This window comes from Trichosurus vulpecula, chromosome 5, assembly GCF_011100635.1.
Source record: "Trichosurus vulpecula isolate mTriVul1 chromosome 5, mTriVul1.pri, whole genome shotgun sequence".
Taxonomy (NCBI): Eukaryota; Metazoa; Chordata; class Mammalia; order Diprotodontia; family Phalangeridae; genus Trichosurus; species Trichosurus vulpecula.
In genome coordinates, this window is record NC_050577.1 from 50,917,806 (window position 1) to 50,938,565 (window position 20,760).

The window sequence follows — 20,760 nt, forward strand, 5'->3', positions numbered from 1 at the left end:
ACATATTTGGACATGACCAAGCAGGAATTTGTTTTACTTAACTATACATATTTGTTACACCAGTTTTGTTTTTCTTTCTTTTCCAATGGGAGTGGGGTGGGAGGGAGAGAAGGCAGATTTTGGTTCCTTTTAAAAAATCAATTTGAATTAAAAAGAAAACTCAAAAAAGAAAAAGAAAATGGGAGTCTTCCATGGCTAAGTGGTAAGAAGCAGAAACAGTATTGAACCCAGATTGGCCAAACAAAGAAAAACACCCCAAACTAATGAAAGTTAAAGACAAATAAACAAAAACAGAAGCAAAAACTTTTGGAGAAAACTCTTTGAATGCCTATTTGTTTCCAAACTGGTCTTTTTTTATAGCCAGACAAACAGCTACAGTGTGTTTAAATCTTGTTGAATTTGGAAGGTTAAAGTTTATAGGGTCCTAGACTTACAGCTGGAAGGAACCCTATTGGTCATCGAATCCAGTCCCCTCATTTTAACTGATGAGACACCTTAGGTGACTTACCCAAGGTCACATAGTGACCAGGTCCCCTGATTCCAAATCCAGTGCTCCTTCCAGGGCACCAATCTAGTAAAGCTTTAAAGTTAGCAAACCAGCAGTGGGCCTACTGCTGGATTCCAAATCTATTCCTGTGACCTGGGGCAAATCCCTTTTACCCCTCCCCAACTCAGGGCCTCAGGTTTCCCATCTGTAAACAGGGGGCCTGACTCAACTTTCTCCAAGGTCTCTTTCAGCTCTAATTCTGTAACTACAAAAGTGAAAGGTAAATATAATGTCAATGACTCATTCTACAGGTTGCAATCTAGTAAAGTAGCGTTTCAATTTCATAATCTCTATTTGGGATGTAGGAGAAAAGGTAAGAGATTAGTATAATAGGACAAAATGTCTCATTACAAAGGTTCCCTTTCCTGCCCTAAGTTAAAACTCCATATCACTTTTTGATACACATATTAAAATAAAGTTATGGATTTAGGGGAAGCTAGGTGGTACAGTGGATAGTATTCCAGGCCTGGAGTCAAGAAGACTTGAATTGAAATCCAGCTTCAGGACACTTACTTGCTGTGTTACCCTGGGCAAGTCAGTTAACCCTGTTTGCCTCAGTTTCCTCATCTGTAAAATGAACTGGACAAGAAAATGGCAAACCACTCCAGTATCTTTGCCAAGAAAACTCCAAATGGGGTCATGAAGAGTTGGACAGGACTGGACAACTGAATTTAGTTTAATTTTTTGAAATCTTTTTGTTTTTTGAATAGGTTTCTAGACATCTATCAGTGTTGGAAATGATGGGGTTGGGGAAGTTCAGGAACCCCAAGACTGGAGTTCCCAGACAGGGTCATCTGGAATGAATTCATGGGCTCAAGTGGTCTTTAAGGCAAGCTGGCAAAAGTTTATTGATACTCTTTACAGTGGGCAAGAATTCTTAGGGAACCTATGATCTAAAAGGGGTACAGTTAAAGTTTATATAGGATAAGCTATAGTAAAACATGTGCCAAATATGCTAAGTAGGTGATTCAGGGCGGGATTAAGGAGCGGTCAGTTTTACCCAGAGTTCACCAGGAAAAAGCCCAAGGGGGGTGCTACATGGAGGTGTGGTTTTAGGCCGGCAACTAAGTCAGCTAGTGATCAGGGCTGACTGAGAAATGCCCAGTCTGCCACCCATCAATGTCTTGTCAGACGAGATACATGTAGGGAGTGTACATATGTCTAAGCCTAGGATACACGTAATGAGGAGTATAGGATGCATACAATGAGGTAGGGAATTGGTATAGATAGTCCAATGGGTACTAAATATCTTTATGAGCTAGTACAAAGTCAGTTCAAACTAATAAATTTCATAGGTGCAGTTTGTTACTGTACCAGGGAGAGAAAGAAGTATTTTCCTGGAGCCCACTCATGATTAATTGCCAGGGATAGTGTCCTTGGGCTGGGGAGAAACTGCCAGGGACAGTGTTTTGAGGCTAGGGAAAAATGTGATCTTGGAGTTGGCATCCAAGCACAGGCACCCAAGAACCTCATCAGCAACTCCTGAAGTGAAAATTCTCTACTGATGGAGAGTATTTCGAGGTGAGCACCTTGTCCATCGCCTCTTGGTAATCTGTATGTGAACCTCTGTTTATTTAACTCCAAGGCTGGCCCCCATTCCACCATATTGTACTGGCTCTCTGAACTTCTTAGAAAGTAGATAAGTGGGTTTGGTTTTTTGTTTGTTTTAAGCTCAGCAGACTTCTGTGACAATTAAACCTAGTTAAGACAACCAGTTTATAGGCATTACATAACTCTAATGAGAGAACTTTGGGCAGGAAGCCCATGTTATTCATTAGCATTTCTATCATGAGGTATTGGGATAGGACCTTAGTAGAGGAGACCCAGGGTTCTCAAAGGCTAACAAAAGCTCTGGCGGAGTCTACCAAACTTGAAAATTTTCCAGCACAGCCACAGAGACAGATTGGCTACTGTCCAGGCCCTAGTCCCCCCCCTAGAAGTTGCCCATTTTGTAACTAATTTTTTGAGTGTGATGACCTATGGTGTAGTCAAGAGACTGGAATATTGTTGTGTGACCATGGGTAAGCCACTTAATCTCGGTTTCTTGTAAAATGGAAATATATATATATATATATATATATATATAGATACACACATATATATATAAAGGAAATATTTATAAAAATAATATCTGTGGTATTCCTCAGAGGGTTATTGTAAATATCAAATAAGATAACACATATAAAACACTTTGCAGACCTTAAAGAGTTGTATGTCAGTTATTATCATTGTAGAGCAAAATAGATAATTAGAAAATAATTATATTAATTACAAATATTATAATTGTAGAACAGAATAGATAAAAATACAAAATGGCCCTCAGTCTTTTGTGACCCAGAATGATGGTGGTGGAAAAGGAGGCAGAGGATGCTAAGAATTGCAGTTTTTAGAGTTTCCATAGACATTAACTGTTGGTACCCATAATTCCTGCCTTATTTGGTACAGATACTATGGAAAGTACACTTCTAACTGATACAAGTTTCTGTGAAGACCAAATGGAAAATATGCGTTGTTGGTTTGGATCAGTATCAATAGCACATACTTTTCAAAACCAGTATGGCTTGCAGTGGATAATGTTGTGTATGGTGAGACAAACATTTAAAACAGGGTTGTAGCTAGCAATTCCGGCCCACAGGCCAAGCATGATTCATCTTCAAACACACTTCCAATGCTGGAAACTTTTTCTACCTGCTGAAGTATATGTATTGTCAGTACCCTCTACAATGTAGTACCCCTTGGGACAAAACCCACGTTGTCCCAGCCTAGTTAAGGCTCTGGTTGAAAAGATTATACACACATATACGTACGCACGTGTGTGTGCATATATGTGTATATGTATATATCCATATATGACCATTTACATATGTATAATATATGTATGTATCTATAAACCTTTGGAAGCAAAGACTTTTTAAAACATTCAACTTTATCACTTATATAAAGAGAAGTGGATAGACTGTGTTATTTTTTTATAATCAATAAATCACAATGGCAGAACTACATTGGACTGGGCCCAGTAATCCCTCTGCTATGCCTCTCGTTTTATGTTGCTGCAAATCCACCTTTTCGCCATAATTCAGCTGCTCTGTTACTTTGAGAATGGGATTCCATGGTGATGAGAGTCCAGGTTTTAGACACTAAGCACTTGACTAGCTTTGTATCCTTAGACAAATACTTTCCCTTATCTTGGCCTCAGTTTTCTCATCTGTAAGATGAGGGATCAGAGGATCATAGATTTAGAACTGGAATAGAACGTAGATGCCAACAAGTCCAACTTTCTCATTTTCCTAATGAAAAAAATGGAAGCAGAAAGTGTTGAAAAGACTGGTGTTGCCCAGGATGACATAACCAACCCCACAGTATCTGATATGAGATTTTCCTGACTTTCAATTCAGTGCCCTAGGTTTGTCCTAGTTCTAACCTTCTATATAGTTTTTTTTAACCACCTCTAAGAATGACCATCTGATTATTTAGATTTTAAAAAAATTATTCACAAAGCATGGGTCAGTGTTTAGATAGTCAAACACCGTGTTTAGCCTTATTTGAATATGATGGGGAAATTGACTCTTCCTATGAACTGCTGGCCTCTCAAAATAGAATTTGATTTCCAGTGGATGGATGCTAAATAATACACAAAGATCTTATCACCCATTTGTCACTTATTGCCTTTTACTCATTCTCATTTCCATTCTCTTGCACAGTCAGGATTTTGAATTTCATCACTCAAGGCTCTATATAAATTATTTCAAAGACAGGCAGTTCTGTTAGCTTCCTAGACATCAAGTTGTTTTCATCAGATACAAGTACTCCTAAGCACTACATAATTAATACTTTTCTCCAGGAAGTTTTGGTCTCCAGAATCATCAGTTAAGTATTTGGAATCATCAGCGTAACTGAATCCAGGCTTTTTTTTTGACAAGGCTGTTGTTTTAGCATGATTACAATAAAGAGGGGGTGAAGAGACAGTATCTATCTCTGCTTTATTACAGATGAGGCTAAACGTGCCAGATTTTTGATACATGGGATGCAGAAAGGAGTATTTAGAAATATTTAGAAAAAAAGTGTCTGTGCTTCACTTTTGTAAGTGCCTCACTTTCGATCCATGTGTAAGGAATTATCTCTTTATAATCCCTTTCAGATAGGACATTTTAATGCTGAAAAGATGTTAAAAAGATTTAAATCAACAATTAAAACTATTTAAAGATATAAGGGGCACGATAGATAGAGTACTAGGCTTGGAATCAGGAAGACTAATTTTCCTGAGTTCAAGTCTGGCCTCAGACACTTACTAGCCAGGTGACCCTGGGCAAGTTATTTAAACCTGTTTGCCTCAGTTTCCTCATCTGTAAAATGAGCTGGAAAAAGAGATGGCAAACCACTCCAGGATCTTTGCCAAGAAAACCACAAGTGGGGTCATGAAGAGCCAGACATGACTGAAAACAATTGCTCAACAACAAATTAAAAGATATAAGATATTACTATTATTATAGAAGGGCATTTTGACACCTGAAAGAAACCGGAATATATATTTGAAGAAACACAGCTTTTAGACGAGATTTTAGAAATTTGGTACATAAAATTAATCATGGCATAAATATAAATTAAATTAATTTAAATATAAATAAATTCAATAAATATATATTTAATGATAATTAATACTTTAATGACTAATTTAATAATAATAATAAATACAAATTAAAACACCCTGTGAAAGATGTAGGATCAAATTTTGTTGGTTTATGAATGGTATAAAAGTTTAAAGGGGTGAAGAAAGAACTTTTATTTATTAAAAACTGGGCAAATATGAGTATGAAGGAGCTGCATCCAGGACACCAAGTGAGATGTTGAGTTGAGGTAACATTTTTCCCAGTGTTCTTTTAAGGGTTGTTGTAAGTTGAAAGAGCTTGTAAATGCTACATTAGTTTCAGTGTAGAAGGGAAGAGGATTTATCCAGTGGGAGAGCAGTGAAGATCAATAGAGGTGTGCCAACATTCCTGAGTGGACCAATGACATCGAAACCTTTTTGGTCCAGAATTGTGAGTTACACCAAGCACATGAGTTTTCTTTCTTCATAGCTTTCCTTAATATTGTGTGAGTGTGCCCACTCTCAATCAATCAAACATTTTTTAAGTGCCTACTATGTGCCCAGCATGGTGCTGAGCTCTGGGGATCTAAAAAGAGGCAAGAGACAGCTCCTGCTCTCAAGAGGCCTGGGATTTAGAGGTGGAAGAAAGCTCAGAAGCCATCTAGTCAAACCTCTTTATTTTACAGATGAGATTAAGGCCATGGTCCAGAGTCACAAAGTAAGTAAACGTCAATGGCAGGGTTTGAATCTAGGTCTTCCAGACTGAGTCCAGCCCTTCCACACTGCCCCTTTCTTTAGTTTGTTTTTGATTTATTGACTAAAGAAAGAGTATAGGATCTTAAGGAGTTAGCACTACCATCCCCTTGCTCTGGAGGACAAATCTAGGTTTACGTGAGTTAAGTGAATGCAAGTTCAAAAGAGCAGCCCAGGCTGAGAGGCAAGGGAGGGAGAGGCTTCAGCAACTTCCTTGGTCAAGTCTCTTTTGTTTCCCCTTCCGCTTTGCCTGGAGGAGGACCTTCCAGCATCAAAGGGTTCGGAAGATGTTACTTTCCACCTTCCCATTGATGTCCTAAGTGACATCCCTAGATCAGTTGGCAGCAGCGTCTTCCACATGGGACCTAAGGACTAAATGGATGTACGTTCTCTCTACTTCACAGGAACTTTTCAACCACACTTGAATATGAAAGGACTATCCAACAACTAGGAGGTGAGTTATCCCACATGTGTTTTCAACCTTGAGTCTATTTTCTCCTGGCCTCTGTGTGTACTTGAGGGAGAACATACCATAGATATTTAGGGGGATGTTTTGTTCCCAATTATACAACCTTAGTAATATCCTTTTCTTTTCTTTTTTTTTTTGGAAGCAATTAGGATTAAGTGACTTTCCCAGGGTCACAAAACTAGTAAGTGTCAGAGGTCAGATTTGAACTCAGATCCTCCCGACTTCAGGGCCGGTGTTGTATCCACTGTGCCATCTAGTTGCCCCTGTAGATATACCCCTTTCTTAAAAACCAAACCAACCAAACAAACCAAAACCAAAACTACTTAAGGCTAGCTTACTAACTTGATTCTTAAGAACCTGAGAACAAGCTGATTCTCAAGAAGCAAACCAGTGGAAGCTTGAGTTGGTGGTGTTAGACAATCACCTCTGACTCCTCAGGGGGACCCCACGAGCCCCGAGGGGGAAGGTGTAGCCAGTCTAGCTAGAGTGGGAGTGAAGTTGAGAGTAGGATTTTCAGAGCTTACATGGGCCACATACAGAAAGTAAATATAGAGTAGTTGTGGGGTGAGGTAGAACGCTACCAACAGGAGGGATTAGAGCTTGGACGTCATGTACTCAAGAATTAGGAGTGTTCACAGTTTTTCCTGTCCACCCTCTCCATCTTAGGCATGGCCGGTAATTAGCTTATGAGAAAGATTCCATAAAGAGATTCTTAAGGGAGAGAGTTTGGGAGGAATCGATGTGCCTTGTTATTTCCTGAACAAAAGAGGGGTGGGGTGGCCCCTCCCAGTGTATGAGGGAGAACAGTTTTGTGGCTATTATATCTGATCACTTATGGTGACTGGGGCTGTCCTGGAGATGGAGAAGGGCGGGCTCCTCTTTCCTGCTGATGTTTTAATGATGCTAAAGGCTGGCAGGAGTAGTAACCAAGGTCAGTAGCTTTAGTGAAGAGTGGTCTCCAGTCTCCCGAGGAGACAAAGGGACATCTGTGTTTCTGGGCCAATAGGGTAACTGGGGGTTTTCCCTTCTACAGAGGTGAGACTGAGGCCAACAATACAAGTTTTGTTCTGAAGACTGATTCCTGATGCCATCTGCTGGGAATTGTCAGAACTGCAGAAGCATCCTCCATCGTGGGACTGAACAGCTTTTCAGAGAATGTTGCTCATTGGACCGTGTCTTTGTTTTCTAAGAGATCTCACATGAGCTCAGTTTTTTTTTTTCTCTTTCATGTTTCAGTAAAACTTTCCTTCTTTAATTTTTATGAACTATGTGCTTGCGAAGTGGGGGAAAGTGTCAAGGGGCGGGGGAATTGTTGAAGATATAACTGAGTGGTATTAGGGATTTTCCCAAATTTTGAGTGAGGGCTATTAACCGGAGAATTAAGAGATTCCTCCCAATGTGAACCTTTATCTATTTTTATTGTGAGAGCGTATGATATGAGTTATAGTAACTCATATAGTATAGGAAATGGAAAAAAATAAATTTCACTACCTGTTTCTTTCTTTTTGAATCTTTTCTCCTAAACTTAGACCACTCTTTAATTCACCTTTGCTTTTTTCTTTAGGTTCTTATCTTTTAAAAAATTTATTTTATTTTCCAGTTAGGGAACAAAACAGCATTTCCACAACAGTACAATAGAAAGATGCTTGCACACGAAACTACAAATCTACCATGTACAACATGCTATTCCCTTGAAATATACAACAGTTATCATGTACATTTCTTTTTTTTCTTCCCTTCCTCCTCCCCTATGCCTACCATTAGACACAAATAGGTATATATTTGTAAAATTATTCTATGCGTGCTTCTACTTGTCAGTTCTTTCTCTGGATGCAGATAGTATCTCTCTTCATATGTTCTTTATTTTTAATTTGTGCATTTATAATAGTCAAAATGACTTAGTTTCTCATAGTCATTTAAAAAACAATATTACTGTTACTTTGACTCACCTTTCCCTTGCTTATTTCAATTCAGCCCCCCTGGGATTCGGAGCTTCCCAGGAAAGCAGAATTCAAAGAGCACACAGATTTACTTCCCAGCAGTGATGATAAGGTTTTCTGTGAGCTAGAAGCTTGTTTCATCTTCATTAAGATGAATGTAAATTCCTTATTTACGGAGGGCCCTATTGCTTCCATAAATCAATCAAAAATATTAGTGAACACTCCACGTGCGTTGAGCACTATAGTGTTAGACACTGTGGAGGATACATGAGAAAACTAAAAAGAAATTTCCCTGTCCTCAAGGAGTTGCTTATCTAATTGGGGAGATAAAAAAGGAATTAAATGGGACAATTGAAAACAATTAAAATTATCTAGTTAGGCGCCAGATTATGATATCTGTAGGACTTCAGACAGCTCTGGAGGAAATGCAAGTAAGCCACGCAATCCCAATGGCATTTGTAAATGTCTGACTGACCGGATGGAATTTATAGAAGGACAAATAAAAACAAAATACCTTTGCATTCTTGAGAATTACAGTGGAAAGAGTCAGAGGATCTGTGTTGAAATCCTCTCTCTCTTGTGATTTGTGACCTTAGCTGTTACTTTATCTTTCTGTGTCTCAGTTTCCTTATCTGGAAAACAAGAGGGTTGGAATAGATGGCCTATGTAGTTCCTTGCCTATGTTTTAAAAATCATATTTTTATTGGTATCTTTTTATATTACCCTCATTTATGAATATATTCTTTCCCTCTCCTCTGCTCAAAAGCAAAAAAAAAAAATGAAAAAAGAAAGAGAGGGAGGAAAAACCAGTTTTTAGCAAAATCAACCAACAAGACTCCTGCCTGACTATACATTGCAACACCCATAGTGGTCAGCTAGGAGACACAGTGGATACAGTCTCTGTCTCTGTCTCTGTCTCTCTCCTTCTCTCCCTACTGGACACTGCCCTCTGTGTTGGCAAACAAAATGGGCTCTTGGCACTCAGTTCAACCAAGTGCCCTTGAAGAGTTTGGCCTTTGTTTCCTTGATTAGATTAGGAGTCCTGGGTGACCTGCTTGCCTCAGGGGAGGGCCTAGTTTACACATAAGTTTGAGTGACATGTTTGGGAATCAGAGGCTTTTAGACCACGTGGGTTTAAGTCGGCTCTTTGTGACGATTCTAGGTCACATGGGTGTGTCGCAGGTGTGACTTACCCTTAACCCTTAAAAAGATATAAAACCAGGGGTTGGCTTTCTATTTTTTTGGAGCTCTTGCCCACAGCCATGGTGGAGCAAGTGACTCTGAGCCAGCCCTTGTTATGAGCTCCTGGGCTGAACCTAGATGTTGGTAACTATGAATTGTATTTGGTCTGTCTGTCCACGTTTGTAATTTGTTTGTATTTGTTTTAAGGTTCAGGGTGTTGGCTTTTTCCCCTGAACTAAGTGAATGGTATTTGTATGCTGAATTAAAGTAAGCTTGTCAACCCCTTAACATTGCTTTCCTTAATAAAGCAGATCAAAAGAATCTGGGCTTTTGCAGCGTGCTGGTAGTGTTCTTGTTGTTGGGCTTATGTTGGTTTTTTACCCCCACAACAGCTGCTAGCTGGATCGTTGAAACACCCTCTGAACCTGGGTGTTACCTCATGTAATTTCTGTAATGTGCTTCCCCACCTCCAGTATGCTTCCTGCCCTCCTTCATTACTTCCTGTTTCTTTCTTCAGCTATAGCCCTCAGCTGAGGTGCTGTCTCTGCCCAATAAGAGAAATATTTTCCACCATCTCTCTTTCAGCATAGCCCCCAGAACCTAACCTTAGGCACTGGGCTCAGAATGAAAACTTTGGCTGCCTTCTTTCCAAGAGACGTGGGAATCTTTTTGTTCCCAGCATCTTTGCCTCCATTGGCCAAACTTTTTTGGAATACTGAACATCAACCTAGCTAATTAGAGCTGACAGACTAAAATGAACAATGTCTCTCTATCTGGTAGGTCCCTGTCTAAGTTAGGATTAGAAAGTCCCCTTGATCTCCTGTCATTTGCCCATTGCAAACTGTTCTCTTTCCTATTAGTCAACTGGGCTGACTCAGGCTTGTTCCTTGGGAATTTATATTCAATATGGGAACAAAATGAGACATTTAGAAATCATTCAACAATTAACAAAAGGATTTATTTAGTGGTATCAGGAGAAGGCTATTCAACCAGGGAGTGATGTCAACAGCACTAGCCTTTACTCTACAGGAGCAAATGAGACTTGAGGATAGTCAGTACCTTTTAAGGAAAAATTAGATTCAGTTGCATGGAGGAGGGGGATAAGAGATTGCTTCTACTATACCAAACTTCTCTCTGCTTAAATAATTTCATAGACTGCTTTATTACAAACTTCAAAAGGCTATTTGGCTTTGGAGAATGAGGGTTTTGCTCTTTAAATCCCTTAGATTTGTGAACCAAAAGAACAAAAAAATTAAGCTAAGGAGCCCAGGTCATTGTCTTTCTCTTGGCCCATAGTCCTTTTATCATGTGTATCTATCTATCTATCAATCATCTATCTATCTATCTATCTATCTATCTATCTATCTATCTATCTGTCTACATATACAAACATACACACATATGTATACACGTATATATGTGTGTATGCATATATATGTATTATATGTGTATATATTATACACACACATATATTTGTCTCAACAAATCTCTCAGACTTAAAGACAGCCTCCATCCAAAAAATAGCTATTGATTCACATGTTAACTATTTTTTTAACCTTGAAAAAAGCCTTTGAGAGTGATCTACGAAGATATTGAGAACACCCTGAATGAAAATATGAGGGAGCAATGAGCAGGCTCTGCAAATGATGGTCTACAGTAGATTGCATCTTTATAATAACACAATTTACGGAAAGGTGTTTGTTAATTAGCGATGAATGGGAGATGCAACAGGGCACATTTGAGACTGATGTCAGGAAAAATTTCCTAATAATGAGAGCTGTTCCAAAATGTAATGGGCTGCTCAGAGAGGTGGTTGGTTCTTCCTCCTTGGAGGTCTTCGAGCAGAGACTAGATGACTCCTTGTCAGCTAGGTGGAAGTGGAGAATTTTTTTTGGCATAGATTGGACTAGATAGCCATGAGGTCCCTCCCCAACTATGAAAGTGTATGATTGTGTGATGATTAAAATCTTGAATGGCCTGGGGAAGGAATATGAGCTTCAAAGAGGAGGGGGTTGGTGTGTAGCCATCAAGCACCTGGGCCAGGAGCAATTGATCGAAAGGCACCTGCAGCATGAGGCAGAAGGGTGAGCGTGGTGGGCTGTCTGCAGCTGAGCCAGATAAGGCCTCATTGTGAAGGTAAGTAAGCACTTTGTGAATAGGGATTGTTTCATTTTTTTTTTGCATTCTGTCCCCTCAGTAACTAGCAATAACAAATACTCGTTGATGGGTAGTTCCTTTTGCTTATATAAAAATATTGACCGTCGATCAAGTGGGTTGTATTTGCTTCACCTGTAGTAGCAAGTGACTGGAAAACACCTCAGAATAACAACTGTCTTTGACTTGCAAGCTGTGATTGGGCTGCAGAGCAATGGCCACATGATGGCTCCAGAGCCATTTGTAATCCAGTGATACATGCCAGAAAGGCTGATAAACGTGTCTCCTTGCAAACCAGACTTTGCCACCATCACTCTCTGCTAGGATGCTTCCACAGCTGCCTCTTTACAAACCCAAGCTGGAAAAGTGAGAGAAAAAGTTGATAAAGATGACGTATTATCTGTCCAAGATGGCTCCAATGAAGGTTTATCTCCAAACACACTGCAATTAGCAAAGGGAGTACTATTCTAGCTGGTTTGTTAGAGGTGGGAGACAATAAATGGAGAAAAAAAATATTTCTGTGCCTAGTAGGGGGATGAGAAGGAGAGAGAGAAAGAGAGAGGGAGGGAGATGGAGAGGGAGAGAGAGAGAGAAAGAGAGACATTGTTCAAAATGACTCGTCCTTCTTCCACCTGACTTGGTTCCCATCAGAACAAGAGGTACCAGGAAAGTGAGCCCTAATACAAGTCTCTGGATTGGTTTGAGGAAGCAGCTTTTTGGTAAAAACTGATTTGATCCTTGAAAAGAGGCACCTCCAATGATCTGGCCTTCAGAGACTGGAATGCAAAATGAGCTGTGTTGCCTCTAGTCTTCGAGACAGAGAGAGGAACTAGGCTGGCCAAAATCTGGGCCAGAAGGACATACCTAGGAACCTGTGACCTCACTGTACAGAGGTACTATATGGGGCTTAAGCATCTAGGTGTTCTGAAGTCTCTTCCTCTTGGTCTTGCTTTCTTCTTGGAGAATGTAGGGGAAGGGTATTGACCTTCTGCCCTCTTGCTGTCTCTCCTGTTGGGCAGAGGAGCAGTATTCTCCTCTTTCCCTTTTCTCCTGGTGGGCAGATTGTAGCATGCTTCACTCTAGGTTTTCTGCCTTTTTTCATAGCCACATGGGAAAACAACCCAATACACTTTGGCCAAGTGACTGATGATCCATCTCATCTTTCTTCCCGGACTGTTTTGGGGTCTTGCATCTTTAGTGCTAGAGAGGAAGTGCAGTGGACTAGATAGAGAGCAGGCCTTAGAAGCACAAAGACCTGAGTTCAAGCCCTTCTTTTTTTTTTTTTTTGAGAGGGGAAGGCAAGGCAATTGGGGTTAAGTGACTTGCCCAAGGTCACACAGCTAGTAAGTGTGTTAAATGTCTGAGGTCAAATTTGAACTCAGGTCCCTCTGACTCCAGGGCCGGTGCTCTACTCACTGCACCAGTTGCCCCTAAAGCCCTTCATCTGATACACACTGGCTGAGCAAGTCCTATCCTCTCACTGATCTAGGCAACTCTTCCAGACTCTAAGCGGCACAGAGAATGCTCACCTGGCTTTATTCACTAGGAGTCCCTTATACAGGGGCCCTCCCTATCTTTACACTACACAGTCCTATACACTCTCCCTATCTTTAGGGATATAGATTGGTGACTTGCCTGCAACTTAAATTCTTAGAAAATTGCCTTGGGCATTAAAGGGTTAAATGATGTATCCGAGGTCCTACAGCCGGACTGGACAGGGGAAAGATTCAAAACCAAGTTTACCTGACTCCAAGGCCAGCTTTATATTTATCATGTCATGCTTTCACGTGAGAGAAACCTCCGGGTGGCTTCCATTCCTTCCACTCCTTCCCCAAATTATTAAGGATATTTAAAATATATTATATTCTAAATTTGTCTTTATTTCATGTTTTTGTTATTAAGCCAAAATTTCCTCCTGCAGTCATAAGCATTGTAGTTCTCATTAAATATGCCTCTTCCTCTCTGCTTGTCCTCCCTGTCCCCCCCCTCCTCCAAATTGCCAATTTATTCATTGCTGAATGGCCTGTCCAACATTCTAATGGTCACTGCTATAAAAGATCCCCTGGTAGACAGAGGACAGTCTTTTAGAGAAAATTTAGGCATTCTTATGAACATATCGTGGTGGAGGATACAGGCATAGAGTTTAGGAAATCTCTCTCCTTCTCCCCAGTCTTGTTAGCAGTGAGAGATCATTCCTACCCGTGAGGGGTAGGGTGGAGGGGGTGGTGATGGTAAAGCTTAATAGAAGATTGGGAACATTTGAGTTGGGATTAAAAGGATGCACAGGAATTCACTAGAGGGGAAGGGAGAGCATTTCAGGTAGAGGGAGCAAAGGCAAAGAATAGGGAGGACGTGGGACACATTCCTGGAAATGGGGCATGGAAGTGGCATGGAAAGAGATTGGAGAAAGACTTGAATGTTGGCAAAGGAATTTGATCCCTCCTTAGGAGACAATGGGTAGCCAATGAAAATGACTCAATTAAAGAGTGTCAGGACTAGATTTACACCTAAGAATCCATCAAATAGTCCTTCTGTTTACACTGGAGCATAGAAGGCACAGTGATGATGAAGGTATGACCGCCACCATGAGCCACTGTAGAGAATATCATCTGTGCTTTATAGGATCTTCAAGATTATCTGGGTCAAACCCTCTTCTTTTACAGGTGAAAGCAAGGCCCAAAAAGGTCCAGTGACTTACCCTGGGTCATATGACTAGCAAGCTATAGACTGGGGAGACAATGCAGTGCAATGGAAGGAATGTTGGATTTGGAGATGGAGGTCCTGGGTTTGAATCCAATCCCTGTGCTCTTACCTGCATAATCTTGAATAAGTCACCTTGCTTCTCTGAGCCTCAGTTTCTTCATTTGCAAAATGTCGAGTTTGACTTAATGACCTCAAAGGTACCTTCCAGCCTCTATGCTCTGTTATTAGAATCCAGATCTTCTAACTCCCATCCCAGTGTTCTTTTCACCTGTTGAAGAGTTAGCATTCTTATTCTTTTTAAACATTATGGGAGGTGGGGCATTCTGGGATGTGTGATAGAGAGAAAAAAAAATTAGAAGTGAGGTTTGATGCGGGGTGAAGACAATAGCAACCCCCAGTCATTGAAAGGGGCTTCGAGTTGGAAGATTTTAGGGAAGGGAGTAGGGGAGGTGGAGGGTGAAGGCGAGTAGTGGTAGAAAGGGAAAGTGGATGGCAATGAGGAGGGAGGGAGAGAGGATCAGGTGACAGTGAGAAGAACAGGGCACAGAAGACAATGGAGCAACCCAGCAGCATTTGGAGCAATGACCCTGCCATCAGCTCTGATGACTGTCAATCAATATTTTTGCTTTTGTAAGAATGAGGTCATTATCTATATCATAGGAGCTTATTCTGGATATCTGAGGGACTGAGAGAGAATAAAATCCATGCAAAGTGAGTCATTGCAGCTTTTAATGAGAAAGACAACACCATATGGGGACTCAGATCTCTTTGGCATCAGATCTTCAAGTTCATGATGTATTCAGTACATCTCTATCTAGAGAGGTCATATGGCATGGAATATTTTTTCCATTACGAGAAAATTATGACTTCTTTTGTTCTTATGTTTTTGTATTATCTCTGCTTATGATATAGCAAGAGATAGACATTTCTTTTGGTAAGGTCCCTAATAAAAATGGCAGCTGCTTCATTTTATGGCTTGGTGTATTTTCACTGGAAGGTAGGATTGCTGAACTTTCCTTAAGACAAATCGGATTTGTATAAGTATATTGATTTATATATTAGAAGCAGAATGGAGTGGTAGAGAGAGCCAGGCTTGGATTCAAGGAAGATCTGAATTCAGTCCAGCCTCTCACATCCCTTAATCTCACGCTGCCCTGGATCAATCTCGGAGATAAGAAAGTGCAGAGCAGTTCCTGATCTGAGCTGGTAGAGGGGGATTTGTTCCCTGGGAGTTTCTTATGCTGATGAAATCACAGGTATGGATAAAAATCCAACAACTCAATTAACTTATCTAGGCCTTGTTCATTCAGAGCCATTCAAAAGCCTTGATGGAATTGGCATCTTGGTTCAGATCTCACCCCTTAAGCTGGGTGCCCGTGGTCTGAACTTTGACTTCTTTGGCTGTAAAACCCACCTTGTAGGGTCTTTGTGAGGCTCAAACGAGATTATGTCTATAAAGAGGTTTGCAAAACTATCAGGTCAGTTATTTTTACTGATTCCTAGCAAGTGAAATATGTTCTATTGCATGATTTCTCATATTGTGGGAGTACTGAAATGATGGTCCTTATTTGTATAAATTTAAAATATAGACGGTTCTGTTATGAATGTTAGTAGGTCGTGCCAAACCCCTCTCCTGTCTTCTTCCCTCTTTCTATTCTTTATTCTTCCCCTCTTCTCTCACTGCTCATTTAAATATTTTGTAGCCTAGATTTTAGCAGGCCAGTATCTTCCATGTATAATATTTTCCCAAAGGAATTAATAGCCTCTTGTATCATTGTTTCACCAAGATATTTTTGCAGAGCCAATTAATGTAATCCGAGTATGACTGTATCAACATGATTTATATACTTATCATTGGCTTACCATTCCTCTGTTAGGAACTGGAATGATTTCATTTCCTCTCGCACCCCCCCCAGCCCCCACTCCCCAATTATATACAGAAACATGAGACATAATAGAGAGTTGGCCTCAGAGTCAAGAAGACTTGGGTTTGAATTCCAACTCTGACACATACTGTTTGCATGTTGTAGCCCTGGGTTAGTCACTTAATCTCTTAGTGTTTCCCCCCCTCTCCATCCCCCAATTTCAATTCTCTACAAGTTAAAGAGAAGGTACTTGTATGTACTGGCATAGGGAGTTCCTCCCTAGAAACTTCCTACACTGATGAAATCATAGATTTGATAGAAAAGAAAAATGTAAAATAAACACAAACATACAGAGATGGACACATTGGAAACAGTGTTCGATTTGAGTTTGGATCTTCTTTCTGCTCCCTTTGTGATCTTGGGAATCACTTCATCTTGTTGGGCTTCAGTTTTCTTATCTATCAAATGGCTAGAAAGGACTAGCTGTTCTCTAAGGTCATGTCCTGCTCCAAATCTTTTATCCTTTGATTTGTAGATCTGGAAATTTACGTGCGTGGTCATTTTACCTCTGTTTAATCCACAGGCTTAGAACCAGAAAGGGATCTCAGAGCCCACCTAGTCCAACCCATTTCTGCACAAGAATCTCTCCTAGGACATGCCAGCTAGTGGTCATTCAGCCTTTGTTCAAAGACTTTCAGGGACGGAGAACTTACCACCTTGTGAAGTAGCTCATTCCAATTTTGATGGCGTGAATCCTTAAGAAATGTTTCCTTATGTTAAGTTTAAATTTGCTGTTTTGTGAGTTCCTGCCAGGAAGCCTTGTTCTGCCTTTTAGGACCAAGAAGGATCTGGGGGCAAACTGATCCCTCTTGTACAGAAGAGTCCGTTGAATAAGTCATCTCTTTTCCAGCTTAACATCAGCAGTTCTTTCAATTAATCTTCATATGGCATAGTGACACTTTACCGTACTGAGCACTCTTTTCTCTGGATAATCTCTAGCTTCTCAGTGTCTTCCCTAAAATGTGACATTCAGAACTGAATTCTAGATGTGATCTGACCAGTGCAGAGCATGGTGGGACAATTGCCTTTCTAGTCCTAGAGCCACAGGTTCCCCACCCTTGTGACCTAGACAGTGTGTCTCTTATGATTCTGATCTAAAGCATCCATAAATAATATGCTAGGTCCTAGAGATATTAAGTGGATCTATCAGGATGCTGGCAAAGATTGATATTGTAGCCTAATTCTGGTAGATATGGGAAAGATTCAGAGCAACAGAGAAGGAAAGGGATAATAGCATAATCATTTTAAGTGTAAAGTCAGGTGTCTCGAGGACAGGGGAAACTCCTATGGTTTACGAAGAGATGGCATGACTGATAAAGGAAATAATGCTTCAGAATTTGGAAATTGTGTTATAAACAGCTAGCTAGGGACTACAATTCCCAGCAAGCATATATTAGTTACAGTTCTACATATAGTTCCCATCATGCAGCGCTGCTGGCCACCATCTTAACTCTTTCCTCACCCAATGTTTTCAACTCAGAATATTATACAATCTTTATAATGGCAATAAATTGGACAATTAGATTTATTTCCTTTATTTACTGTAACACATCTTTTTGTTGTTGTTGTAAAGCAACATCTGTATTTAAGTAGATATATTTTTCTACTTTTTACCTCCTTTTCTTAAGAAGCAAAAGCTTCCTTGTATGTACATTGTATATATTTGTGGTATAATGGAACAAAGATTGGATTTGGGACCTGAAGGCCTAAATATGGCTCTTGACTCTGTTGTGTGACCTTGGGGAAAGTCACTTAACTCCTCTGAGACTCACTTGTCTCATCTGAATATAGCATCCTTTGGGGTTGCCAAGGAGATGTGGATGCTAGAGATGGATACCTTCTGATCTGATCTGGGTTCATTTTCTTGACCCTAGTGAGTTATTCCTGACCCAAATTAACCTGGCCAGAGAGTGGCAATCTAGCCTTTCTCCTTCTTAAAGGAATAGCTGATACCACATGAGAAGAGAAGAGTGTACACCTCAGGCTGAGCATGACAGATGTGAGAACAGGCATGACTACTGACTTCTTTTACTAGGGATTAGAAGAATAGAAACTGTGTGGTCAAGCTATTTATCAAAATTATGGCGCTGATGCTGGGTTTGCTAAGACTGTTTGAAATATTGAGACTAAGGCTGGAGATTTCTTATGATTGTCTTTCCTCCTTCCTCTTCCCCACTCTTTCTGGAAGAGGTGTGGTGTGCCTGTTACCAGAATAGCCATCTCCTCAGAATTTTTTTCTCTTTCCCTTTTGATTTTAGAGCAGTTTTCTAAGACACATGTGGTTAACCATTGCATTACCGATCTATATTTCATTACCCAAATGCAGCAAAGGTCAGAATGTCAGGGTCAGAATTGTGGTAGTGAAGAGAGATAGGGGAAAGGGCGAAAGGAAGAGACTTCACAACTGCAATATTTCTCACCAGGGTGATTTTCCTGACTGGGGCTTCTAACTGAACAGAAGAGAAATATTGATTCAATTTTGAGTCGATCAATTCAATTGATTCAACTTCTCAGGCCAGGGAGAGAAAACTACTCCCAGTGAATTAGTGTGACTAGTATGAGAGAGAGCACTTTAGTCATTTTTCCTCTCACCATTGCTTTCCTGGGATAGTTTGAAAGGAAAACCAAATCATCTAGTGGGAAGGAGTTATGGAAGCAGCTGTAGACAAAGCCATACCTAAGGGAGGGACCAAAAAATGGTTAGGACGTAGTAACCACGTGAAAGTGGAAGCTGTGGAGAGGGAGTGAGTAACCCTTCTCACCATCATAGCACTCTGGGCTTCCCCCCACTCCATCCCATACAGATTTAAAGTAAGGTAAATCTTTTTTTTTTAACTTTAGTCCTATGTTTATTTAGAAAGCTTCTAGTATTTCTCCATTTCACATAAAGCTAGCTTGTGGTCTTAGGTAGATAACTCTGTGTCTATCTACCTGTCTATCTATCTATCTTTAACATTTATTTTTAAATAATTTTGAGTTCTGAATTATCTCCCCCTTTCCCACTCCTCCACCACCCATTGGGAAGGCAAGAAATGTGAAACCAATTATACATGTGAAATCATGCAAAACACATTTCCATGTTAGCCATGTTGCAAAAAAAACCCCAAACCCCCAAGAAAAGTAAAATGGAAAAAATTATGCTTCGATCTGCATTCAGACTCCATCCGTTCTTCCTCTGGTAGTGGATAGCATTTTTCATCATGAATCCTTTGGAATTGTCTTGAATTATTGTTTGGCCGAGCATAGCTAAGTCATTCACAGTTGATCATCATACAATGTTCCTGTTACTGAGTACAATGTTCTCCTGGTTCTAGATAATAATTCCTGACTTTGTACCTCACTCACTGAGCTATGGTGGAAATTGAATGAGATAAAGTATATGGAAGCTGCAATAAACATTTATTAAAGACCTACTATGTGCCAGGCACTGTGCTAAGCACTGCTACTATAAAAAAGCAGGATCACTCGATCAGGGGAACCCTTCCTTTGGTGGACTAGGGAACTTCACAAGGAGCCAACTCCATGGGAGGTGCTCTAGTCCAGCAAATCAGTGGTTCTTGGTGATGACTCCTATTCCACAAATCTGAACTATTATTATGTCTCTTGAGGGCCCGTCTTTTTTATTTGTATCACCAGCACTTAGCACAGTGCTTGGCACGTTGTAAGCATTTAAATAAATGGCTTCCTTTTCCTCTCTTCTCCCCTATGTCTCTAGGGCTGTATATATGTAGGTAAATTGAAATGAAAACAACATAATTCAGACCAGCAAAATCTATTCCTAGGTATTTGGGGCCTGGATTTTCCAAATCGACTTTGTCCATTAGTTTTTAAAATTATTTGGTAATTACTCTGCTTTCTCAATCATTTTGTTCATCTTGTACAGCTCTTATTCCAAGCTCAGGACACAGCAGAGTGAGCTTGCTTGGATGTTCTTTAGGAGACACAATGGTAGCAAAACCCAGACATACTCATCCTTTAGTATCCTCCCATCCCAAGAGGCTCAGTTAATCTGGACAAACTTTGTGACTGTGGGTCTAGGTGAGTATGGACCACGAAAAGTTGGTCCTGTCCCAGGGCAATAACAAATGGTCTATATCTACCCAGGGCCACCCCAAGTCTGGGAGCTTGAATTGGGTTTGGGGCTGCCCCTGGGAGTTCTGCCTCACTCCTCGGTGGATTTGTGTAGGTCATGACTCACTGCTTCCATGGAGATTCGGTGAGCACCTACTTGGCATGCAGCTTCATGAGGGATAAAGGGAGTATAAAGAAGTGATAAGTAAGGTGAAATTAAACAAATTGTCCTAATGGTTTATTTCAGAAACGGGAGCAAAAACCTTGCTAAGATTCCATTATGGAAATACTGAAAATCACATAGTAAGACTTTGCAATGATGCTATGTAGTACTCTAATGTCTATGAAAAATGGAAATTCGCTTTAGTTATTGACTCTGTCTCATAAGACATAGTCCCTCCTCTCAATATAATGGGGAAGACAAGTATGTG